Source organism: Ranitomeya imitator, chromosome 5, assembly GCF_032444005.1.
Source record: "Ranitomeya imitator isolate aRanImi1 chromosome 5, aRanImi1.pri, whole genome shotgun sequence".
Lineage (NCBI taxonomy): Eukaryota > Metazoa > Chordata > Amphibia > Anura > Dendrobatidae > Ranitomeya > Ranitomeya imitator.
The window spans coordinates 668,339,502-668,361,296 of record NC_091286.1 but is presented as its reverse complement, the minus strand read 5'-3'; the positions used below and the strand labels follow the sequence as shown (position 1 = coordinate 668,361,296).

At 42.9% G+C, this 21,795-nt stretch overlaps 1 long non-coding RNA gene across 1 annotated transcript; it reads left to right on the top strand.

The window, feature by feature from the left end:
- Nucleotides 1-579: 579 nt before the first annotated feature.
- LOC138638739 (uncharacterized) lies at nt 580-20,918 on the top strand. The gene is made up of 6 exons (XR_011312539.1): nt 580-998; nt 1,132-1,316; nt 7,156-7,378; nt 7,512-7,697; nt 7,836-7,977; nt 16,186-20,918. It is a non-coding gene; the product is annotated as an uncharacterized lncRNA (long non-coding RNA).
- Nucleotides 20,919-21,795: the final 877 nt, after the last annotated feature.

Genomic DNA, 21,795 nt, shown 5'->3' with positions numbered 1-21,795 from the left:
GCGGGAGCTCGGGTCTCCTCCTTTTAATTTTTGCGCTTTTGAGAGAGCCAATCAGCATGCAGGGATTGTCAGCCATGCACTGTAATACCGCAGCCATCTTTGTTGTGGTATTACAGTGATTGGCTGGCCGCACAGTGTCATCAGTTCATGGAGTGTTCACTTTTTTTTTTTCTGCTTGTAAGGAATTGAGAAAACAGCAAAAAGGCAGAGATGCCTACCTGCCTAGACCTCCAAACAAATGCAGTAGACCCATGTGGTTAAGATGGAGGCAACAGAGGTGCAGAATCAACGATGAGGCAACCATTCACAACCTACCAAACTAATGGAGGGGGTGAAAGACTTGTATGTGGTGCTGTTCACACAATGGAAATGCACAGCATCCAGGTTAACAGCCTAGTAGTGACGCGCTTCTATTAGCTCAGGTGGGCTGCCCAGCGCTGCCCAGATGTAAGGAATTGAGATAAATATCCTTATGATTATCGGTGCATATATTGTACAACAGTTGAAATAGTGAACACTTTTTATTAACATCATAAGTTTTTGAATATGTGTCAACTAATTGTTCTATTTTTCTATTTTTGCTAAGGGCAATATTTGATAGAGCAATATTTGTTTGCCGCATGTTTCTAATTCTGCTTTCTCAAGACCAAGATTCGAAGGTTCATTCCACCAAATAATGATTGGTCCATTTGTTTTGTAATTGCTTTCACATGTGGGGTTGGGTTTGTGTATGTGTTATAAACCTTGTGTTCATTGTAATTTTAGATGCCTATGAGTACGGACATGAAGTCCGAAACAGTCAGGTGTGCGGGGGATCTTTGCCCCTTGAGACTCTATGATATGTATGCTTTTAACTTTTTACAAACAATGGATTGAGTAAAAGACAAAACTTGAATTTTTATGGAAATCACCTGGTTCTAGTTTTTCCTTTTTTGCCTGCATTTACAAGTGGAGTCCAGCCACGTTGAACCTGGCACCCGTGGTCCTGTGATACTCTGGTGAGCACTGTGAAAATCCTTTTTCCCCTTTCCCATGTTGACTTATGACCAACTTATATTGAACGTCTACTTTATTTTATATCTTTCAGAATTTGCATTGTAACTCACAATACATACTACTTTTACCTTTTAGAAAAAGTACAAGGTGAAATTGAAAATGTAATTGGATCTGCTCAACCTTAAGTAGAAAATAGAACAGAAATGCCATATACTGATGCTGTCATTCATGAAAATCAATGATTTGGGGATGTGGTACCTTGAAGCCTCCCAGATGCCATAACTACGGACATCACGTTTAGGGGTGATAATCTTCCAAAGGTTAGGAGACTTATTTTATATTCTAGGGGTTTATGGCCCCTTGTCTGATGACTCCATGATGTCTCAGTTACATAACATAGTAACATAGTAACATAGTTAGTAAGGCCGAAAAAAGACATTTGTCCATCCAGTTCAGCCTATATTCCATCATAATAAATCCCTAGATCTACATCCTTCTACAGAACCTAATAATTGTATGATACAATATTGTTCTGCTCCAGGAAGACATCCAGGCCTCTCTTGAACCCCTCGACTGAGTTCGCTATCACCACCTCCTCAGGCAAGCAATTCCAGATTCTCACTGCCCTAACAGTAAAGAATCCTCTTCTATGTTGGTGGAAAAACCTTCTCTCCTCCAGACGCAAAGAATGCCCCCTTGTGCCCGTCACCTTCCTTGGCATAAACAGATCCTCAGCGAGATATTTGTATTGTCCCCTTATATACTTATACATGGTTATTAGATCGCCCCTCAGTCGTCTTTTTTCTAGACTAAATAATCCTCATTTCGCTAATTTATCTGGGTATTGTAGTTCTCCCATCCCCTTTATTAATTTTGTTGCCCTCCTTTGTACTCTCTCTAGTTCCATTATATCCTTCCTGAGCACCGGTGCCCAAAACTGGACACAGTACTCCATGTGCGGTCTAACTAGGGATTTGTACAGAGGCAGTATAATGCTCTCATCATGTGTATCCAGACCTCTTTTAACCCTGCTGTTCTGTTAGGTCAAAAATGACCGTTTTTGAAATTCTATAATGTTATAAAAATTCAGCGTGTGATTCTGAGACTTGAGGCTCCCTGACTTTTCGTCATTAGGGGGGTACTCTATGTTGGAATTTTTTTAAAAAAAAATTTTTGTTTGCTTTATTTGGTACAATTTTTTTTACACTTGTACAGTTCGGTCAAAAATGACCGATAGGCCTTTATTCAGCTCTCCAGACAATTTTTGACAAAAATAAAGGTGCTATCACCTCATTTTGAACTATATATTGCATCTACTACTATTTATCAATGTATCTGACTACTTTTGGTCAGAAAAGATTTACACATACCAACATTTTCAAGTTGCGATACAGCCGACGGATTCGCTTCCAGTATAGCTATGCGCAATTTATTTCACTGGTTTTTATTTACCCTGCTGTTCATATAGATCTAGTTCCATTCAGTTGTCAACATTTCATATTGTAAATCATGATTTTCTGATTTTCCATGTGTTTGCTGGTTGTACAGTATTACACTGTGCAATGCTGTCCTAAGCAGAATTCACCTAAAGTGTTGTACTGTGAGCTTTTTCCTGCTGCAGGGTGGTGTCTGCTCTGATCTTATCTGTAGACAGATAACATAGCAGTGTAGAGTTTCAGTTCAGCTGGAGACAACACAGAGTGAGCAGAGGTTCAGACGTCAGAGCTCTGAAGTCCCATTTTTACAGGTATGTTACAGATAAATTATTCTTTTATTCTAAAATTATTCAATATTCTCACTGCTGTGAGAAAATGGATGATAGGGGGTTAGCATTAGGGTTGTGTAGACTCAATGTCTGCTTATGAGTACATATTCTCACTGCTGTGATAGAATGGATGATAGGGGGTTAGCATTAGGGTTGTGTAGACTCAATGTCTGCTTATGAGTACATATTCTCACTGCTGTGATAGAATGAGTGCATGCCTCATTTTTGTTTGCGACGCTCCAGCACCATAATCACAGGGCATATCTCAATGTGTGACGGGACGTTATTGTGTGTATTGTTGCGAAATTGTTTTGATTTTTTTTTTCATTCATTGTTTATGGATATATTTTATTTTTTCATTCAACAGTGATGCCTTACAGCATGAGAAGAAGACACTTCACCCAAGCTGAATTGGAGGAGTTTATAAACGACTCCGATACAGACGAGGATGTTAGGTCCGGTCAAAAATGACCGGGAACAGTATAAGTGTATAAAAAACAACGTTTTTTGCCATTTTATAGAGAAAAAAGCTTTTTTTTTTTTTTTGCCTTTGAAAAAAGTATATCTACATAATGTTTGATATTATTACTTATAGTTAACATTTAGATCAAGATTTTTTTTTTATCTGCAAAAATAATCAATTTTTACAAAAATCGAAAAAATACCATGTTCCCTTTTGGATATAAAAAAAATATAAAAGAAGCTTTGTATTTATTTTTTTTTCTGGTATTTGAACAACCATCTTCACAAGCAATATAATAGTGCAAAAACTGTTTAAAAAAACCACTTAGATTAGCTAAAAATGATTATTTTATAAGGACGGTCAAAAATGACCGGGAACAGTACAAGTGTATGTGAAATCTAAACAGAACAGCAGGGTTAATGCACCCCATGATCCTGTTTGCCTTGGCAGCTGCTGCCTGGCACTGGCTGCTCCAGGTAAGTTTATCATTAACTAGGATCCCCAAGTCCTTCTCCCTGTCAGATTTACCCAGTGGTTTCCCGTTCAGTGTGTAATGGTGATATTGATTCCTTCTTCCCATGTGTGTAACCTTACATTTATCATTGTTAAACCTCATTAACATACAACCTTGAAAGCTGGCCACTTGAAGGGCTGGGTGAAGCTAGAGTTACTACATAGTGTAAATCATGATATAAGACTGGAGAAATATGACTAAGACAGATGCCAAAACTGGGGCACCTGTACATGTACAGTATGCTCATACCTGCATAATTGGGGACGCCCATGCAGTGTAGGTAATCTCCCAGGGGTTCTCTGTCTTGGTGTTGCTTCTCTGATATTCCAGACGGATGATGTTTAAAAGCCTCTTGTTGATGATGGAAGTATACTGTATGTAGTAAATCTTTATATATACGTATATACGTAATCATTATATGTTTTTAATCCTTATATGTACTTATTAACCTTTGTATGTTAAGTACATATACAAAAGTGTAGGCACTCATACTATTCAATCATACTATTCCTTGAATTTTGTACTTTGCAATAAAACTGCATAGTATTGCAAGTATTAGTCTTCTTTAAAGCCGTATCTGAACCTTAGTGTTAAAAACATGTCAAATAAAATTGCCAAATTCTCCTGTAAGTAATTCTGCAAAGAGGGAACCATGATACCATTAAAAAATACAAGTGGATTTTCATGGGCCCATCCAGTATATGGGTTCAAAGGCGTAATGGGGTGCATATGACTATGCAGCACGGCTGGCCTTCCTGTCAATGTATAAAACAAAGGAATATGGAGCACAAAATGCATATTGTGAAGTGGATTTTCATAGGCCCATCCAGTATGTGGGTTCTAAGGTGTGCATATGAATTGGTAGCAGGGCAGGCCTTGCATTCAATGCAACATTTTTTCAGGAGGCCCTCCTGGACATCTTATGAAAGGGGTATTGTGGTGCGCTTTAATTCTTGTCAGCCGATCCACTCACAGCATAGGCTGCAACAGTTTAGGAGACCCAATGTTAAATAATGGCCCTTTAAGAAGATTAATGCCGCCTGATGTACCAGTAAAAATAGGCTCTTTGACTTTAAGAGTCCCTCCTTCATAAATGAAACAAGATGGGTCTGCTTATGTGTCACACACCACATGGCCAGCTAGGGGCGTTAAATGTTACAATGACATTTCCCAGTGAATGTATCTGTAGTGGTTGAAAGCAATGTTAAAGTTGAAAAATGCTCCAAAAATGCTACGTCTGAACTAAGCCCAAGTGGGGGAGGAAATTTTCAGTCTGGGGTTAATAATTTGGCCTTACAGGCAAACCTGGAAAGGATGTGCCTTAACATATTTCCCAGCAAAATCCATTTTGGTTTTGTTTTAGTGTGTTTTTTGTGGCACCGGGAAAAATGGCATGAATCTCAGAAAAATTGTTTAAATTTGTGAACTAGGAGTCAGAAATGCTTCCACGGCACGATCCACATGATGTTCCTGTGTCATTTGAGCAATGTTTCCATCATTTTCAGACGTTTTTAGACCTTAAAAGGACCCACGGGGGATCGCGGTAAAAATACTGGGGTCTCCAATAGACTTACATTGGGCTCATTGCTCGGGTCGAGTACCAGAGTATTCCAATTTGCTCAACCCGAGCAACGAGCACCCGAGCATTTTAGTGCTCGCTCATCCCTAGTGGTTAATAGATGATTCACAGCCATGACGATAAAATTATTGGTGTCAGAGTCATAGATATCTGTCCGGTCAAAAAATTTGGAAATAGATTTCAAAGAAGCCTTATGGGGTATGCAGGAGTAAAGCGATGTCACATCACTTGTGACCCACTTATATTCATCGCGCCACTCCAAATCCTGAACACCCTGCAAAAGATGCTTTGTGTCTTTGATCAGACCTGTTATTTGGGACACCAATGGTTGTAGTTTTTTGTCTACCCAAGTTGACAATCTTTCATTCACACCCCTTATTCCGGCTACAATGGGGTGGAAAGGGGGAGAAAAAATATCCTTTTGGGTTTTAGGAAGAGCATTTAAAATAGGGCAGACAGGTTTGTCCACTAAAAGATATTCAGACTTTTTTTTACCCAATACTCCCAAAGCTCTCCCTTCCGCCAATAGTTTATCCAAATCTTTCTGAACCTTTACAGTTGAATCTGATGGCAAAGGGCAGAAAATTGCGTTGTCAGCTAACATACTGATAATTTCACGATAATATAACTGTTTGTCCAGCACAACAATCGACCTGCCCTTGTCAGCAGGTCTCACAGTTGCATGAGGATTCTCCTTTAATTCCAGTAGATCACTCTTTTCAGGAAAAGTGAAATTGTCATTATAGGGTCTTTTCCTAGAAAGTAAATTTCTAACTTCTCTTTCAATTATGTTCTGAAAATTATCCATTGCTGGAACCCTCGATGCAGTAGGATAATAATACGGGTTACGATTCACTTCTTTTTCAGAATGGGTCTGAGTCAAAGCAGATTGAGACTGTGAGCTTTCACCATATAATTCCTGCAATGTCAGACATGTTAATTGCTCCTCAAAAGGAAGCTCCAAAGGAATAGTATTATTCATAGAACTATTTGATTCTAATGTCAGAGATCCATTTTCAGACACAGAACTAACTTCATTTCCCCTGTCGTTTTTTGGGGGGTGATATGGAGAACGTCTTGATTCTGAAGCAAATTACAATATTCCAGACAAGAAGGAAACCGCTGATTGACCTATGGACTCTGGAGTAGAGAAACTAACCCGAGAGGTTGTTGCTGGGGAGAGAAGCATACTGAATACTGGCACTAAATGGGCTTGAATTTTAGGGGGGATTTAATCTTTATTAATAATAATAATAATAATAATAATCTTCATTTTTAAATAACGCTAACATATTCCGCAGTGCTTTACTGTTTTGCACACATTATTATCACTGTCCCTGATGGGGCTCACAATCTAAATTCCCTATCAGTATGTCTATGGAATGTGGGAGGAAACTGGAGGAAACCCACGCAAACATGGGGAGAACATACAAACGTCTTGCAGATGTTGTCCAAGGTGGGATTAGAACCCTGGACTCCAGTGCTGCAATGCTATCCACTGAGCCACCCTGCTGCCAGATGTAAGGACTTGAGATAAATGTCCTTATGATTATCGGTGCATATATTGTACAACAGTTGAAATAGTGAACACTTTTTATTAACATCATAAGTTTTTGAATATGTGTCAACTAATTGTTCTATTTTTCTATTTTTGCTAAGGGCAATATTTGATAGAGCAATATTTGTTTGCCGCATGTTTCTAATTCTGCTTTCTCAAGACCAAGATTCGAAGGTTCATTCCACCAAATAATGATTGGTCCATTTGTTTTGTACTTGCTTTCACATGTGGGGTTGGGTTTGTGTATGTGTTATAAACCTTGTGTTCATTGTAATTTTAGATGCCTATGTGTAAGGACATGAAGTCCGAAACAGTCAGGTGTGCGGGGGATCTTTGCCCCTTGAGACTCTATGATATGTATGCTTTTAACTTTTTACAAATAATGGATTGAGTAAAAGACGAAACTTGAATTTTTATGGAAATCACCTGGTGCTGGCTTTTCCTTTTTTGCCTGAATTTACAAGAGGAGTTGAATGTGGCACCCGTGGTCCTGTGATACTCTGGTGAGCACTGTGAAAATTCTTTTTCCCCTCTCCCATGTTGATTTATGACCAACTTATATTGAACGTCTACTTTATTTTATATCTTTCAGAATTTGCATTGTAACTCACTATACATACTATTTTTACCTTTTAGAAAAAGTGCAAGGTTAAATTGAAAATGTAATTGGATCTGCTCAACCTTATGTAGAAAATAGAACGGAAATGCCATATACTGATACTGTCATTCCTGAAATTCAATGATTTGGGGACGTCGTACCTCGAAGCCTCCCAGATGCCATAACTACGGACATCACATTCAGGGAGTTATAATCTTCCAAAGGTTAGGAGACTTCTTTAATATCATAAGTCTGGACTTTGTTTGTGTGTTTGCCATTGAATATTTTAATAAATTCTGTATATTTATATTTTCGTTATATTGCATATTTTATGGTAATTTATTACCTTTTTGTTTCCCCAGGGCACAACTGTCATTCCACTTCTTCCCTTTGCTCTGAGAGATAAAGATTATTCTGAGAAGCCAGAATAGTTTTATCCTGGACACTTTCTCGACACATAAGGAAAATTTAAGAAGAACGAAGCCTTTATTCCCTTCTCATTAGGTAAATCTTTTTCTTTCATTCCCTTTTAATTGCATCATACCTTTATGTAATGTAAAGCGAATAGTGATGAGCGAGCACTAAAATGCTCAGGTGCTCGTTGCTCGGATCGAGCAAATTGAAATAGTTGGGTACTTGACCCGAGCAACGAGCCCAATGTAAGTCTACGGGAAACCCGATTACGTTTACCGTGATCCCCCGGGGGTCCTTTTAAGGTCTAAAAACAGAAAATAATGGAAACACTGCTCAAATGACACAGGATTATCATGGGGATCACCCCTGGAAGCAATTCTGATTCTTACGTCACAGCTGTAAGCAATGTTGTCAGCGTTTCACGCCATTTTTACAGGTGCTCTGCGGCTCCTCTCCTTGCAGTTCTACCGGGCACCGCTTCTTGCGGTTCTTCCCTGCTTTGCTCCTTTTGGTTCTACCTTGCTCCATTTCTACGTTTCTGCTCTTGGCTCCACCTCCTGCATTTCTGCTCTTGGCTGCGCCTCCTGCGTTTCTGTTCTTAACTCCACCTCCTGCTCTTGGCTCCGCTTCCTGCGATTCTGTTCTTGGCTCTGCCTCCTGCTCTTGGCTCTACAACCTGTGCTTCGGGTTTGCATCTGCTCTTGCGGTCTTTTGCTATCTCCGTTCCTCCAGTCTGAACAGGTCCCTACCTGTTTCCATATACCTGCCTTGCCTGCCTGTATTCTGGTCCTGCCAGTGTTCCAGTCCAGTCCTCCTGTCCTGCCTGAGTACTTGCTGTGCCTGCCTGCCAGTGTCCTAGCATGTTATGATCTGGTGGCCTAGGAGCAGCATGAGACGTACTCTGGAGAAGGTGGTACCTGTACTGACCGCAGACCCTGAACTTAACACAGCAACTAGAAGTAGCCGTGGGATGTACCTAACACTCCCTAGACACCTCGACACAGCCGGAGGACTAAATACCCCTAGAGATAGAAACGGGAAAACTATCTTGCCTCAGAGAAAATCCCCAAAGGATAGACAGCCCCCCACAAATATTGACTGTGAGAGGAGAGGGAAATGACATACGCAGACTGAAATCAGGATTTAGCAAAGGAGACCAGTACTATGCGGTCAGTATTAAAACACTAGAAAATATCCACCACAGAAAATACAAAATCTCCACATCTGACTAAAGACATGGAGGGAATATTTGCATCTCCAGAGATACCAGCTTGGCTGAAAAAATCCTTACACAGACAAAGCTGGACAAGACAAAACATGGAAATGCACTGAACTCTAAGGCCCACAGCATGTGGACTGCAAAAACAAAGCCAGAACTTATCTTTGTTGAAATGAACAGCAAAGCAGGTGAGACCAGACAGGGATGTGAATCCTCCAGAAACAATGGACAACTGGCACTGACTAAAGAATCAAGCAAGACTAAATAGCCCAGTCCGAATTGCAATAAGTGGACACACCTGATGAATGCTGCGATCCAAAGACAGCAGCACTACCACTCATAACCACCGGAGGGAGCCCAAGAGCAGAATTCACAACAGTACCCCGCCCCTTAAGGAGGGGTCACCAAACCCTCACCAGAGCCCCCAGGCCGATCAGGACGAGCCAAATGAAAGGCACGAACCAAATCGTCAGCATGAACATCGGAGGCAACAACCCAAGAATTATCCTCCTGGCCATAACTCTTCCATTTGACAAGATACTGAAGCTTCCGCCTCGAAAAACGAGAATCCAAAATCTTCTCAACCAAATACTCCAACTCCCCATCAATCAACACCGGGGCAGGAGGATCAACAGATGGAACAATGGGCACCACATCTTTCCGCAACAAAGATCTATGGAAAACATTATGGATGGAAAAAGAGGCTGGAAGGGCCAAACGAAAAGACACTGGATTGATAATCTCAGAAATCCTCTAAGGACCAATAAACCGAGGCTTGAACTTAGGGGAAGAAACCTTCATAGGAACATGACGGGAAGACAACCAGACCAAATCCACAACCCGAAGCCGGGAACCAACACACCGACGACGGTTAGCAAAACGCTGAGCCTCCTCCTGAGACAACACCAAATTGTCCACCACATGAGCCCAAATTTGCTGCAACCTGTCAACCACAGAATCCACACCAGGACAATCAGAAGGCTCAACCTGCCCTGAAGAAAAACGAGGATGAAAACCAAAATTACAAAAAAAGGGCGAAACCAAGGTAGCAGAACTAGCCCGATTATTAAGGGCAAACTCGGCCAATGGCAAGAAAGCCACCCAATCATCCTGATCAGCAGACACAAAGCATCTCAAATAAGTTTCCAAAGTCTGATTAGTTTGCTCGGTTTGGCCATTTGTCTGAGGATGAAATGCGGAAGAAAAAGACAAATCAATGCCCAGCCTAGCACAAAAGGCCTGCCAAAACCTAGAAACAAACTGGGAACCTCTATTGGACACAATATTCTCCGGAATGCCATGCAAACAAACCACATGCTGAAAAAACAACGGAACCAAATCAGAAGAGGAGGGCAATTTAGGCAAAGGTATCAAATGAACCATCTTAGAAAACCGGTCACAAACCACCCAGATAACCGACATCCTCTGGGAAACCGGAAGATCTGAAATAAAATCCATAGAAATATGCGTTCAAGGCCTCTCAGGGACCGGAAAAGGCAGACGCAACCCACTAGCGCGGGAACAGCAAGGCTTGGCCCGCGCACAAGTCCCACAGGACTGCACAAAAGAACGCACATCCCGTGACAAAGAAGGCCACCAAAAGGACCTACCAACCAAATCTCTGGTACCAAAAATCCCAGGATGGCCAGCCAACACAGAACAATGAACCTCAGAAATCACTTTACTAGTCCATCTATCAGGAGCAAACAGTTTTCCCACTGGACAGCGGTCAGGTTTATTAGCCTGTAATTCCTGAAGAACCCATCGTAAATCAGGGGAGATGGCAGAAAGAATCACCCCTTCCTTCAGAATGCCGACCGGCTCAAGGACCCCAGGAGAATCAGGCAAAAAACTCCTAGAGAGGGCATCAGCTTTAACATTCTTAGAACCCGGAAGATACGAGACCACAAAATCAAAACGGGAGAAAAACAGGGACCATCGAGCCTGTCTAGGATTCAGCCGTTTGGCAGACTCGAGGTAAATCAGATTCTTATGATCGGTCAGGACCACAATACGGTGCTTGGCCCCCTCAAGCCATAGTCGCCACTCCTCAAATGCCCACTTCATAGCCAACAACTCCCGATTGCCGACATCATAATTGCGTTCCGCAGGCGAAAACTTTCGAGAAAAGAAGGCACACGGTTTCATCAAGGAACCATCAGAATTCCTCTGAGACAAAACGGCCCCTGCCCCAATCTCAGACGCATCAACCTCAACCTGAAATGGAAGAGAAACATCCGGCTGATGCAACACAGGGGCAGAAGTAAATTGGCGTTTAAGCTCCTGAAAGGCAGAAACAGCCACGGAGGACCAATTCGTCACATCAGCGCCTTTCTTCGTCAAATCGGTCAGGGGTTTAACCACACTGGAGAAGTTGGCAATGAAACGGCGATAAAAATTAGCAAAGCCCAAAAATTTCTGAAGGCTCTTCACGGATGTGGGCTGAATCCAATCATGAATGGCCTGAACCTTAACCGGATCCATTTCTATAGATGAGGGAGAAAAAATGAAGCCCAAAAAAGAAACCTTCTGCACTCCAAAGAGGCACTTAAACTCGTTCACAAATAAAGCATTATCACGAAGGATCTGAAATACCATCCTGACCTGTTTCACATGAGACTCCCAATCATCGGAAAAAATCAAAATATCATCCAAATATACAATCATGAATTTATCAAGATAATTCCGAAAGATATCATGCATGAAGGACTGGAACACAGATGGAGCATTAGAGAGCCCGAATGGCATCACAAGGTATTCAAAATGGCCTTCGGGCGTATTAAATGCAGTTTTCCATTCGTCACCCTGCTTAATACGAACAAGATTATATGCCCCTCGAAGGTCAATCTTAGTAAACCAACTAGCCCCCTTAATCCTAGCAAACAAATCAGAAAGCAAAGGCAAAGGGTATTGAAATTTGACCGTGATCTTATTCAAGAGGCGATAATCAATGCAGGTCTCAAGGAGCCATCCTTCTTGGCAACAAAAAAAAACCCTGCTCCCAACAGTGAAGAAGATGGCCGAATATGCCCTTTCTCCAAAGACTCCTTAATATAGCTCCGCATGGCGGTATGTTCAGGCACAGACAGGTTGAAAAGTCGGCCCTTAGGGAACTTACAACCTGGAATCAAGTCAATAGCACAATCACAGTCCCTATGCGGTGGAAGGGAACTGGACTTGGGCTCATCGAATACATCCTGGAAATCTGACAAAAACTCAGGAATTTCAGAAGAGGGGGAAGAGGAAATTGACATCAAAGGAACGTGACCATGAACCCCCTGACAACCCCAACTAGTCACAGACATAGATCTCCAATCTAACACCGGATTATGTACCTGTAACCATGGAAAACCCAGCACAACAGCATCATGCAAATTATGCAACACGAGGAAACGACAATCTTCCTGATGGGCTGGCGCCTGAATCCACAAATGCCATGACAGAAAATGACGAAAATGAGCAGATCAAGGTCACAGATAACAGAAATTTAGGTTGTACAGTACTCATGGTAACAGAACTAGCGATTCTCTTTGTACGTTAAGGGCAATCAGAAATAACATGAGCAGAATCGCCACAGTTAAAACACAACCTATTTTGACGCCTGAATCCATGTCGTTTAGCTCTAGACAAAATCCTATCACACTGCATAAGCTCAGGACTCCGCTCGGAGGACAACTCCACAGTGTGCACAACTCTGCGCTTGCGCAAGCGCTGATCAATCTGAATGGCCAGAGACATAGAATCACTCAGACCAGCAGGCGTGGGGAACCCCACCATAACATCTTTAACGGATTCAGAAAGACCCTTTCTGAAAATTGCCGCCAAGGCATCCTCATTCCATTTAGTCAGCACAGACCATTTTCTAAATTTCTGGCAATACGATTCTGCCGCTTCTTGACCCTGACACAGGGCCAACAAGGTCTTCTCTGCATGATCCACTGAATTAGGTTCATCATACAATAACCCTAGCGCCTGAAAAAAGGTGTCTACATTAAGCAAAGCCGGATTCCCAGATTCCAGGGAAAATGTCCAATCCCGAGGATCACCACGCAGCAGGGAAATAACAATTTTAACCTGCTGAATGGGATCACCAGAGGAACGGGGTTTCAGAGCAAAAAACAGTTTACAGTTATTTTTAAAGCTCAAAAATTTGGACCTGTCCCCAAAAAACAAATCAGGAGTTGGAATTCTGGGCTCTAAAACCGGAGTCTGAACTATATAATCGGAAATACCCTGTACTCTAGCAGCAAGTTGGTCCACACGAGAAGCCAATCCCTGAACATCCATGCCAGCGCCAAACTCCTGAGCCACCCAGAGGAAAAGAGGGAAGGAAAGACACAACAGACTACAGAAAAAAAAATGGCTCAGCACTTTTCTTCCCTTCTTCTGAGATGCGTTTAACTCATTGTTGGCCAGTTGTACTGTTATGATCTGGTGGCCTAGGAGCAGCATGAGACGTACTCTGGAGAAGGTGGTACCTGTACTGACCGCAGACCCTGAACTTAACACCGCAACTAGAAGTAGCCGTGGGATGTACCTAACACTCCCTAGACACCTCGACACAGCCGGAGGACTAAATACCCCTAGAGATAGAAACGGGAAAACTATCTTGCCTCAGAGAAAATCCCCAAAGGATAGACAGCCCCCCACAAATATTGACTGTGAGAGGAGAGGGAAATGACATATACAGACTGAAATCAGGATTTAGCAAAGGAGGCCATTCTAGCTAAAAAGAAAGGATAGGACAGAGTACTATGCGGTCAGTATTAAAACACTAGAAAATATCCACCACAGAAAATACAAAATCTCCACATCTGACTAAAGACATGGAGGGTATATCTGCTTCTCCAGAGATACCAGCTTGGCTGAAAAAATCCTTACACAGACAAAGCTGGACAAGACAAAACATGAAAATGCACTGAACTATAAGGCCCACAGCATGTGGACTGCAAAAACAAAGCCAGAAATTATCTTTGTTGAAATGAACAGCAAAGCAGGAGAGACCAGGCATGGATGTGAATCCTCCAGAAACAACGGACAACTGGCACTGAGTAAAGAATCAAGCAAGACTAAATAGCCCAGTCCGAATTGCAATAAGTAGACACACCTGATGAATGCTGCGATCCAAAGACAGCAGCACTACCACTCATAACCAATGGAGGGAGCCCAAGAGCAGAATTCACAACACTAGCCGTGCCCGCCTCTCTGCCAGAGTGACAGCCATGCCCGCCTGCCTGCCAGTGTCTCAGTCATGACCGTCTTTCCGTCAGTGTCTTTGCCTTGTTCTGTCCCCTGGTGGGATGAACAGCCACAGCAGGACACCACCCTGGAGTGGTACCTGGTAGCTTCCTGCTGTACAAGTCTGACCTCACCATCAGATGCTCCAGCGAACACCAAGGAAGCTACTTACTCATGCCCCTTCCAGGGTAGTCTGGTCTGTGGCACAGTGGGGCCACACCCCCGCACACCCGAGACAACAAGTCTGGGCGCGAGTGTGACAGCTACCAAGTCATATGCACTCCAATAAGCCTTTGAACCAAGGTACTGGATGGCCACAGGAAAACCCACTTCACATTCTTCAGTTAGTCCTGCCAGCATCACTGCATGGCCTCCCATCCCCCACCTTCATTACACACAAAGTCACTCACTTCTCTGAGCCATGCTTTGATTTCTCTCTGCTGCCAGCTCCATGCTGTTTGCCTCATTTTTCCTGCTTGCTCTGCGCATGCCTTTTGTCTGTGTGCATAGGGGGCGGCACTGGCAATTCCTGTTTCTTATTGAGACTGTGTGCACCTTTCTAAGGTGGCCAATTGCCATGAGGCTTCCTGTACTTAAGACTTCCCCACCCAATATTGAGGGCCTGTGCATCATACTTCCTCAGTCAGGTTCTTGCTGCTGAGGTGCCAGGTCCCTGTGCTTTGTCTCCTGTGTCTGCCACCCAGTGGGGCATCGTACCCTGGCCTGTGTCCTTGTCTGCCACCCAGTGGGGCGTCGTACCCTGGCCTGTGTCCTAGTCTGCCACCCAGTCACGCCCTTTCCAGGGTAGTCTGGTCTGTGGCACAGTGGGGCCACACCCCTGCATGCCCGAGACAACCAGTATGGGGGCGCGAGTGTGACAGCTACCAAGTCCTATGCACCCCAATAAGCCTTTGAACCCAGGTACTGGATGTCCACAGGAAAATCCACTTCTCTTTCTTCAGTTGATCCTGCCATACTGTTTCCTTATGCATTGAATGCAAGGACAGCCTTGATCCAAATTTGCATGCACCCCAATCCCCCTTTGGAAGAAACATAGAGGAGGGCCTCGTAAAAAACTGTCAAATTACAAAGGAGCTGGTCTCCTAGACTCGTAATGCCCATACCCTAAGTGCATGGGCTGTCAAACATTTCCCCCATGAGGGTACATTTTTAAAAAATATTTAATGGGGATCATAGACAACATTGCCAAAAAATTGACTGTCTGTAGCAGCACGGAACACGTGAATCCTAGTGATCTAGTGGTGGAGAATGAGGAGATATTGCTGAAGGCCTCAATAAAAACTAGGCCCAATGTAAAAGAGTGTGTCTCCTAGACTTGTAATGCCCATACACGCAATGCATGGACTGACAAACATTTCCCCAAGGAGGATACATTTCTTAAAAATATATTATGGTTATCATAGACACCCTTGCCAAAAAATGGACTGACGTTAAGCCTGGTGATCTAGAGGTGGAGAATAAGGAGACATAAAGATAAATCATAATGAAATCAAACAAATAAATAAAGGATATGAATACACCAATGAAACTAAATAACAAAAGGGAGGGATGAACACAGGTTCATAGATTTGAAGTCAGAATGTATCCAACAAGATATGTTTGTCCCTAGCAACAGCTGAGAGACTGGGTTATAAATAAAAATATAATATAAAAATCTTTGAATAATTTTCTATTGTAGAGGTTTGCACTACCTCATTAGAGGACAGTCCAGAGATAGGGAAAATGGAAAATATAAGAATAAATGGGAATAATAGACGTACATCTCTTTTTTTATGACTTTTCTCCCTGTGTGAGTAACATTTGTTTTTGTTTCCAATTAGTAACGGGCATCATAAAAAAAACCTTGCACAAAAAAAAAAAATGGGACTTTGGCATCACCCTGGTGTTCTAATGGTCGTGGATGATGAGGATGAGGAAAAGGAGGAGGATAAGAACAAACAGACCAAATCTGGAAGCATATACCCATGTGTAGTTGTGAAGAGGTGCATGAGAATACACCTCCCCAAAAAACAGAATGTATTAGAGGTTATGTTTCGCTGTTTTCATTTTGTGGTGTACATAATTCTTGCGCAATCCAGCCTTTGTTCATTTTTATAAGAGTCAACCTGTTGGTGAGGACACAGAAGTCTTGCCTGTTATCAGTTTGGCATGCATTGCTGAGATTATGTTGTGCTGCGTTTCACGTGACCCTCACATCATAAAATTTTTTGGTGACACTGATTACTGGTTGGTGACACTGCTAGACCCATGCTACAAGGAGAACTTTCAATCTCTTCTGCCTGAGGCAGAGAAGTGTACTAAAATGTTGCAGTACCAGAGGGCCCTTGTAGCGGAATTACTTAGAAAATTCCCATGCTAGAACGCTGGCAGCAGACGTCAGAGTTTGTTTTACAACCAAGGAGTCCAAACGAGAGAGATAGAAGTCAAATCCAGCTCAGGCAGGGGAACAATGGCAAAGTTCTGTTACAGTTTTCTCAGACATTCCCATCGTGCCGGCACAGAGTCAAAGGGTGCAGTCACAAGAAGTGCAATGTTTAGGAAGATGCAGAGCAAGTACAAACATCCTCTGTGATTCCTCTGTGCCTTTTAATTTATTGGGTATCTAAGCTGGACACGTGGCATGAACTGGCTCTCTACGCCTTGGAGGTCCCGGCTTACCCTAATGCTACCATTCTGTCTGAGTGGGTTTTTAGTGCCCCTGGTGGAATTATAACAGATAAGCGCATCTGCCTGTCAACTTAAAATGCTAACAGGATGACTGACAATGCTGTCCTCCTCCTCCTCCCTATCCTCGGGCCATCCCCGCTGAACAGACGATATGACAGCTGTGCTTTTACCACCCTCCATAGTGCATGAAAATAGCTCCTGTTCTTCCTCCTCCTCCTCATTGCCTACCAATTCACTTTGGGAAGACATGAGGCTGGGCTGAGTGTAATCCCCCTGTATGGTTCGTTGATCCATGTCCTCATGCCCTGGCTGCTATGCATCCTTTTTAATTGCGAGCAGAGAGGTTTTCAGAATGCTGAGAAGCGGGATGGTGAAGTGAATTATGGTGTCATCGCCGCTCACCATCTTGGTGCAGTCCTCAAAGTTTTTGGAGGATGGTACATACAGTATGTCTGACATCCAAGTCCGCTCTTGAGGTCTTATGTGTGGAGTCTGAACTGAATATCGACGGCCATGTTGATGTTGGTAGTCAACAACTGCCCTCTTCTGCTCACAAGTCCTTTCCAACATATGCCGCTTAGAGTTCCAACACGTGGGGACATCACACACCAGTTGGTGAACCAGAAACTGCAAACGTTGCTGAAGCATGGCAAGGGCGGCTGAAGCTGTAGCTGACTTTCTAAAATGGGCAGACAGACTGCGTACTTTCAATAGCAGATCTGGCAGCTCCAGGTAGCTTTTCAGAAAATGTTGAATCATGAGGTTAAGCACATGGGCCAGGCAAGGTACATGTGCGTGCTCTTCTTGCCTCAGAGATGCCACCAGGTTCCAGCCATTGTCACAAACGACCATGCCTGGCTGTAGGTTCTGCGGTGTCATCCAATCATCTGACTGCTCTTTCAGTGCTGTCCACAACTATGCATTCTGTGGTTTGCCACCTATGCAGATTAGCTTCAGCACAGTCTGTTGCCGATTGGCTGAGGCAGTGCTGCAGTGCTTCCGCCTTCTGACTGATGTGTTGATTTCAGAGATGGAGGCTGAAGAGGAGGAGGAGGTGCAGGAGCTGTACACTGTGGGGGCAACTCTGATTGACATAGGGCCTGCAATCATGGGCGTGGGGAGTATTTGTTCCATCCCAAGGTCAAACTGGGTCCCAGCTTCCACTATATTAACCCAGTGTGCCATCAGTGAGATGTACCTTCCCTGGCCACAAGCACTTGTCCACGTATCTGTGATAAGGTGGACTTTCCCATTAACAGCATTGTAAGGGCATGGGTAATGTTGTGGGACACATGCTGGTGTAATGCCGTTATGGCACACCGGGAGAAATAGTGGCGAATGGGGACCGAGTACCTTGGGATGGCCGCCGCATCAGGTTGCGGAAAGCTACCAACTCAACAAGCGTAAAACACAACATTTTGAGCTCAAGCAGAAGAGAAATGATAGAATTTAGTAATATGGCCTGTGGGGTGTTGGCTGGGTATTTCTGCTTGCATTCCAATGACTGGGGTATAGACAACTAAAGGCTGTGCAGGGACAAGGACGTGGACAGGCTTGATGATGGTGCTGCTTGACTGTGGGAAGCAACAGGTGAAGGGCTAGAGGCATCTTCACATGCACGGTGGACTGGGGATTGGCTTCTAAGCAAAACAGTGGAAGAAGCAGTGTTTTCACCTGCAGACAGTGTTCCTGGATCCTGGACTTCGGCCCACAAAGTCAGGTGCTTTGCTGCCATGTGCCTGATCATGCTGGTGGTAGTCAGGTTGGTTGGTTTGCTACCCCTGCTGATGCGGGAATGGCTGGTGCTGCAAATGGCCTGTTTGAGGTTATCGGTAGAGTCTTTACAAAATAACCAGACTCAGGAAGATCTAACAGTTGTAATGACAACTTCCTTCATGTTGGTCTTACGAGGAACGGATGCACGCCTTCTGTCTGTGGCCACCACACTGTGTCTTCCTACATGTTGGTGTGATATGCCTCCTTCCGCAAGTGTGCTGCTGTCCTCTCTCTGCATGTCCTCCTGCCAGATCGAGTCAGTCACAATGTCATCCACCACCTTGTATTCCACATCCGCACCCTGCTCCTCCACCTGACTTTATAGCAATTGTGTCTCATCATCGTCCAGCCCTTGTGACACTTTCCCACCATTGCCTTCGTGTGACCATGGCTGTTCAAAGCTTTGGGCATCGCTACATGAGATCTCATCTGGCCCCATTTCAAGTTGACCGGCCAAGAGTCTGGAATCGTGAAAAGGAAAACTGAACAGCTCTTCAGAGTGTCCAAGTGTGGGATCAGTTGTCTTAGGGCACTCGGCATGGTGGGAGGAAGGAGGATCAAGGTGAGGAATATCCAGTCCACATTCACAGCTACTGAGACTAGACCGTGTGGAAGACTTGGTGATGGTGATGGTGGCTAAGTGCTTGGAAGCATTATCCGCTATCCAATCAACAACTGTTTCACACTGCTCTGGCTTCAATAATGGTGTGCTGCAGTCCCCTAGGAACTGGGACAGGAAGGTCAAGCACGAAGATGTGGGTCTTTGTTGTGACCTACTTTCAGCTTGACCACGGACTCGTCCTCTGCATGCACCATCAGCATGACGTCCACTTCCCCATCCTTTGGCCCTTCCCTTGCCCATTTTAAATGGACTACTGCAATATTTGAAAAGCTCAATACAAATGGATTTATTTGGAGAAAACTTATGTGATCACTCAGTATGCCTGAAAAGCAAGTATTTGGAGACCACAGATACACCGAGCATCTGACAGAGATAACAGACAGTGAAAATATGTTTTGTGCTTTTTTTTAAATATTTTTTAAATAAAAAAAAGTAATGTATAGACCAAGGGGAGCAGACAAAAAATACAACATATGCCTGCAAAGCGAAGATTTTGACACCACATATACATCAGGCGTCTGACGGAGATAACAGACTGTATACATTTTTTTACATTTTTTTGTAATTTTTGAAACCACTAAATACTGAGTAGACCAAGGCTAGCAGACAGAACAATGTAATGTATGCCTGTGAAGTGAAGATTTTTAAACCTCAGATACACCAGGAATCTGACGAAGATAACATACTGTATACATTTTTTAAAATGTTTTTTGGTAATTTTTGAAAACACTAAATACTGAGTAGACCAAGGCTAGCAGACAGAACAATGCAACGTATGCCTGTGAAGTGAAGATTTTGACACCAAATATACACCAGTCATCTGACAGAGATAAGAGACTGTAAACATTTTTTAAAATGTTTTTTTTTTAATTTTTGAAAACACTAAATAATTAATAGACCAATGCTAGCAGATAGAACAATGTAACATATGTCTGCGAAGCACCATCAGCATCACATCCACTTCCCCATCCCTTGCCTTGCCATATTTAAATGGAATACTGCACTATTTCAACACAAATATATTTATTTGGAGCTAAATTATATCTGATCAGAATGCCTGCAAAGCTATGATTTTTCAAACACAGATACACCACGCCTCAGATGAAATAACAGACTGTATTCAATTTTTTTTTTTTTTTTGGTGAATTAAAAAAAAAATTTAACAAAGCTGGCACACAGAACTATGCTACAAATGCCTGCAAAAATACGATTTTTCAAGCACAGAAAAACCAAGCCTCAACCTGACATAACAGACTGTATAAATCTTTTTGTTTGTTTTTTTGGCAAATTAAAAAAAAAAAGGAGTAGAACAAGGCTAGCACACAGAACTACACCGCTAATGCCTGCAACACTACGATTTTTCCACCACAGATACACCATGACGCAGCCTGACATAACAGACTGTATAAATTTTGGGGGGGTTTTGGTGAATTTTTGAAAAAAAAAAAAACAGCTGAAAACTGCAGCTAGGTACAGTGCCTTGCAAAAGTATTCGACTCCCTGGAACTTTTCAACCTTTTCCCACATATCATGCTTCACACATAAGGATACCAAATGTCAATCTTTTGTGAAGAATCAACAAGTGGAACAAAATTGTGAAGTTGAACAAAATTTATTGGTTATTTTAAATTTTTGTGGAAAAGTAAAAACTGAAAAGTGGGGCGTGCAATATTATTTGGCCCCTTTACTTTCAGTGCAGCATACTCACTACAGAAGTTTATTGTGGATCTCGGAATGATCTAATTTTGTCCTAAATGCCTAATGAGTAATGATGATAAATATAATCCACTTGTGTGTAATCAAGTCTCCGTATAAATGCACCTGCTCTGTGATAGTCTCAGGGTTCTGTTTGAAGCAGAGAGCATCATGAAGACCAAGGAACACAACAGGAAGGTCCGTGATACTGTTGTGGAGAAGCTTAAAGCCAGATTTGGATACAAAATGATTTCCCAAACTTTAAACATCCCAAGGAGCACTGTGCAAGCGATCATATTGAAATGGAAGGAGTATCATACCACTGCAAATCTACCAAGACCCAGCCGTCCCTCTAAACTTTCATCTCAAACAAGGAGAAGACTGACCAGAGATGCTGCCAAGATGCCCATCATCACTGGATGAACTGCAGAGATCTACAGAGGGACAGGCTGTGAATAGGACAACAATCAGTGGTACAGTGCACAAAGAAGAAAGCCATTTCTCAAAGATATCCATAAAAAGTGTTGTTTAAAGTTTGCAACAAGCCACCTGTGAGACCCTTCGTACATGTGGAAGAAGGTGCTCTGGTCAGATGAAACCAAAATCAAACTTTTTGGCAACAATACCAAATGATATGTTTGGCGTAAAGGCAACACAGCTCATCACCCTG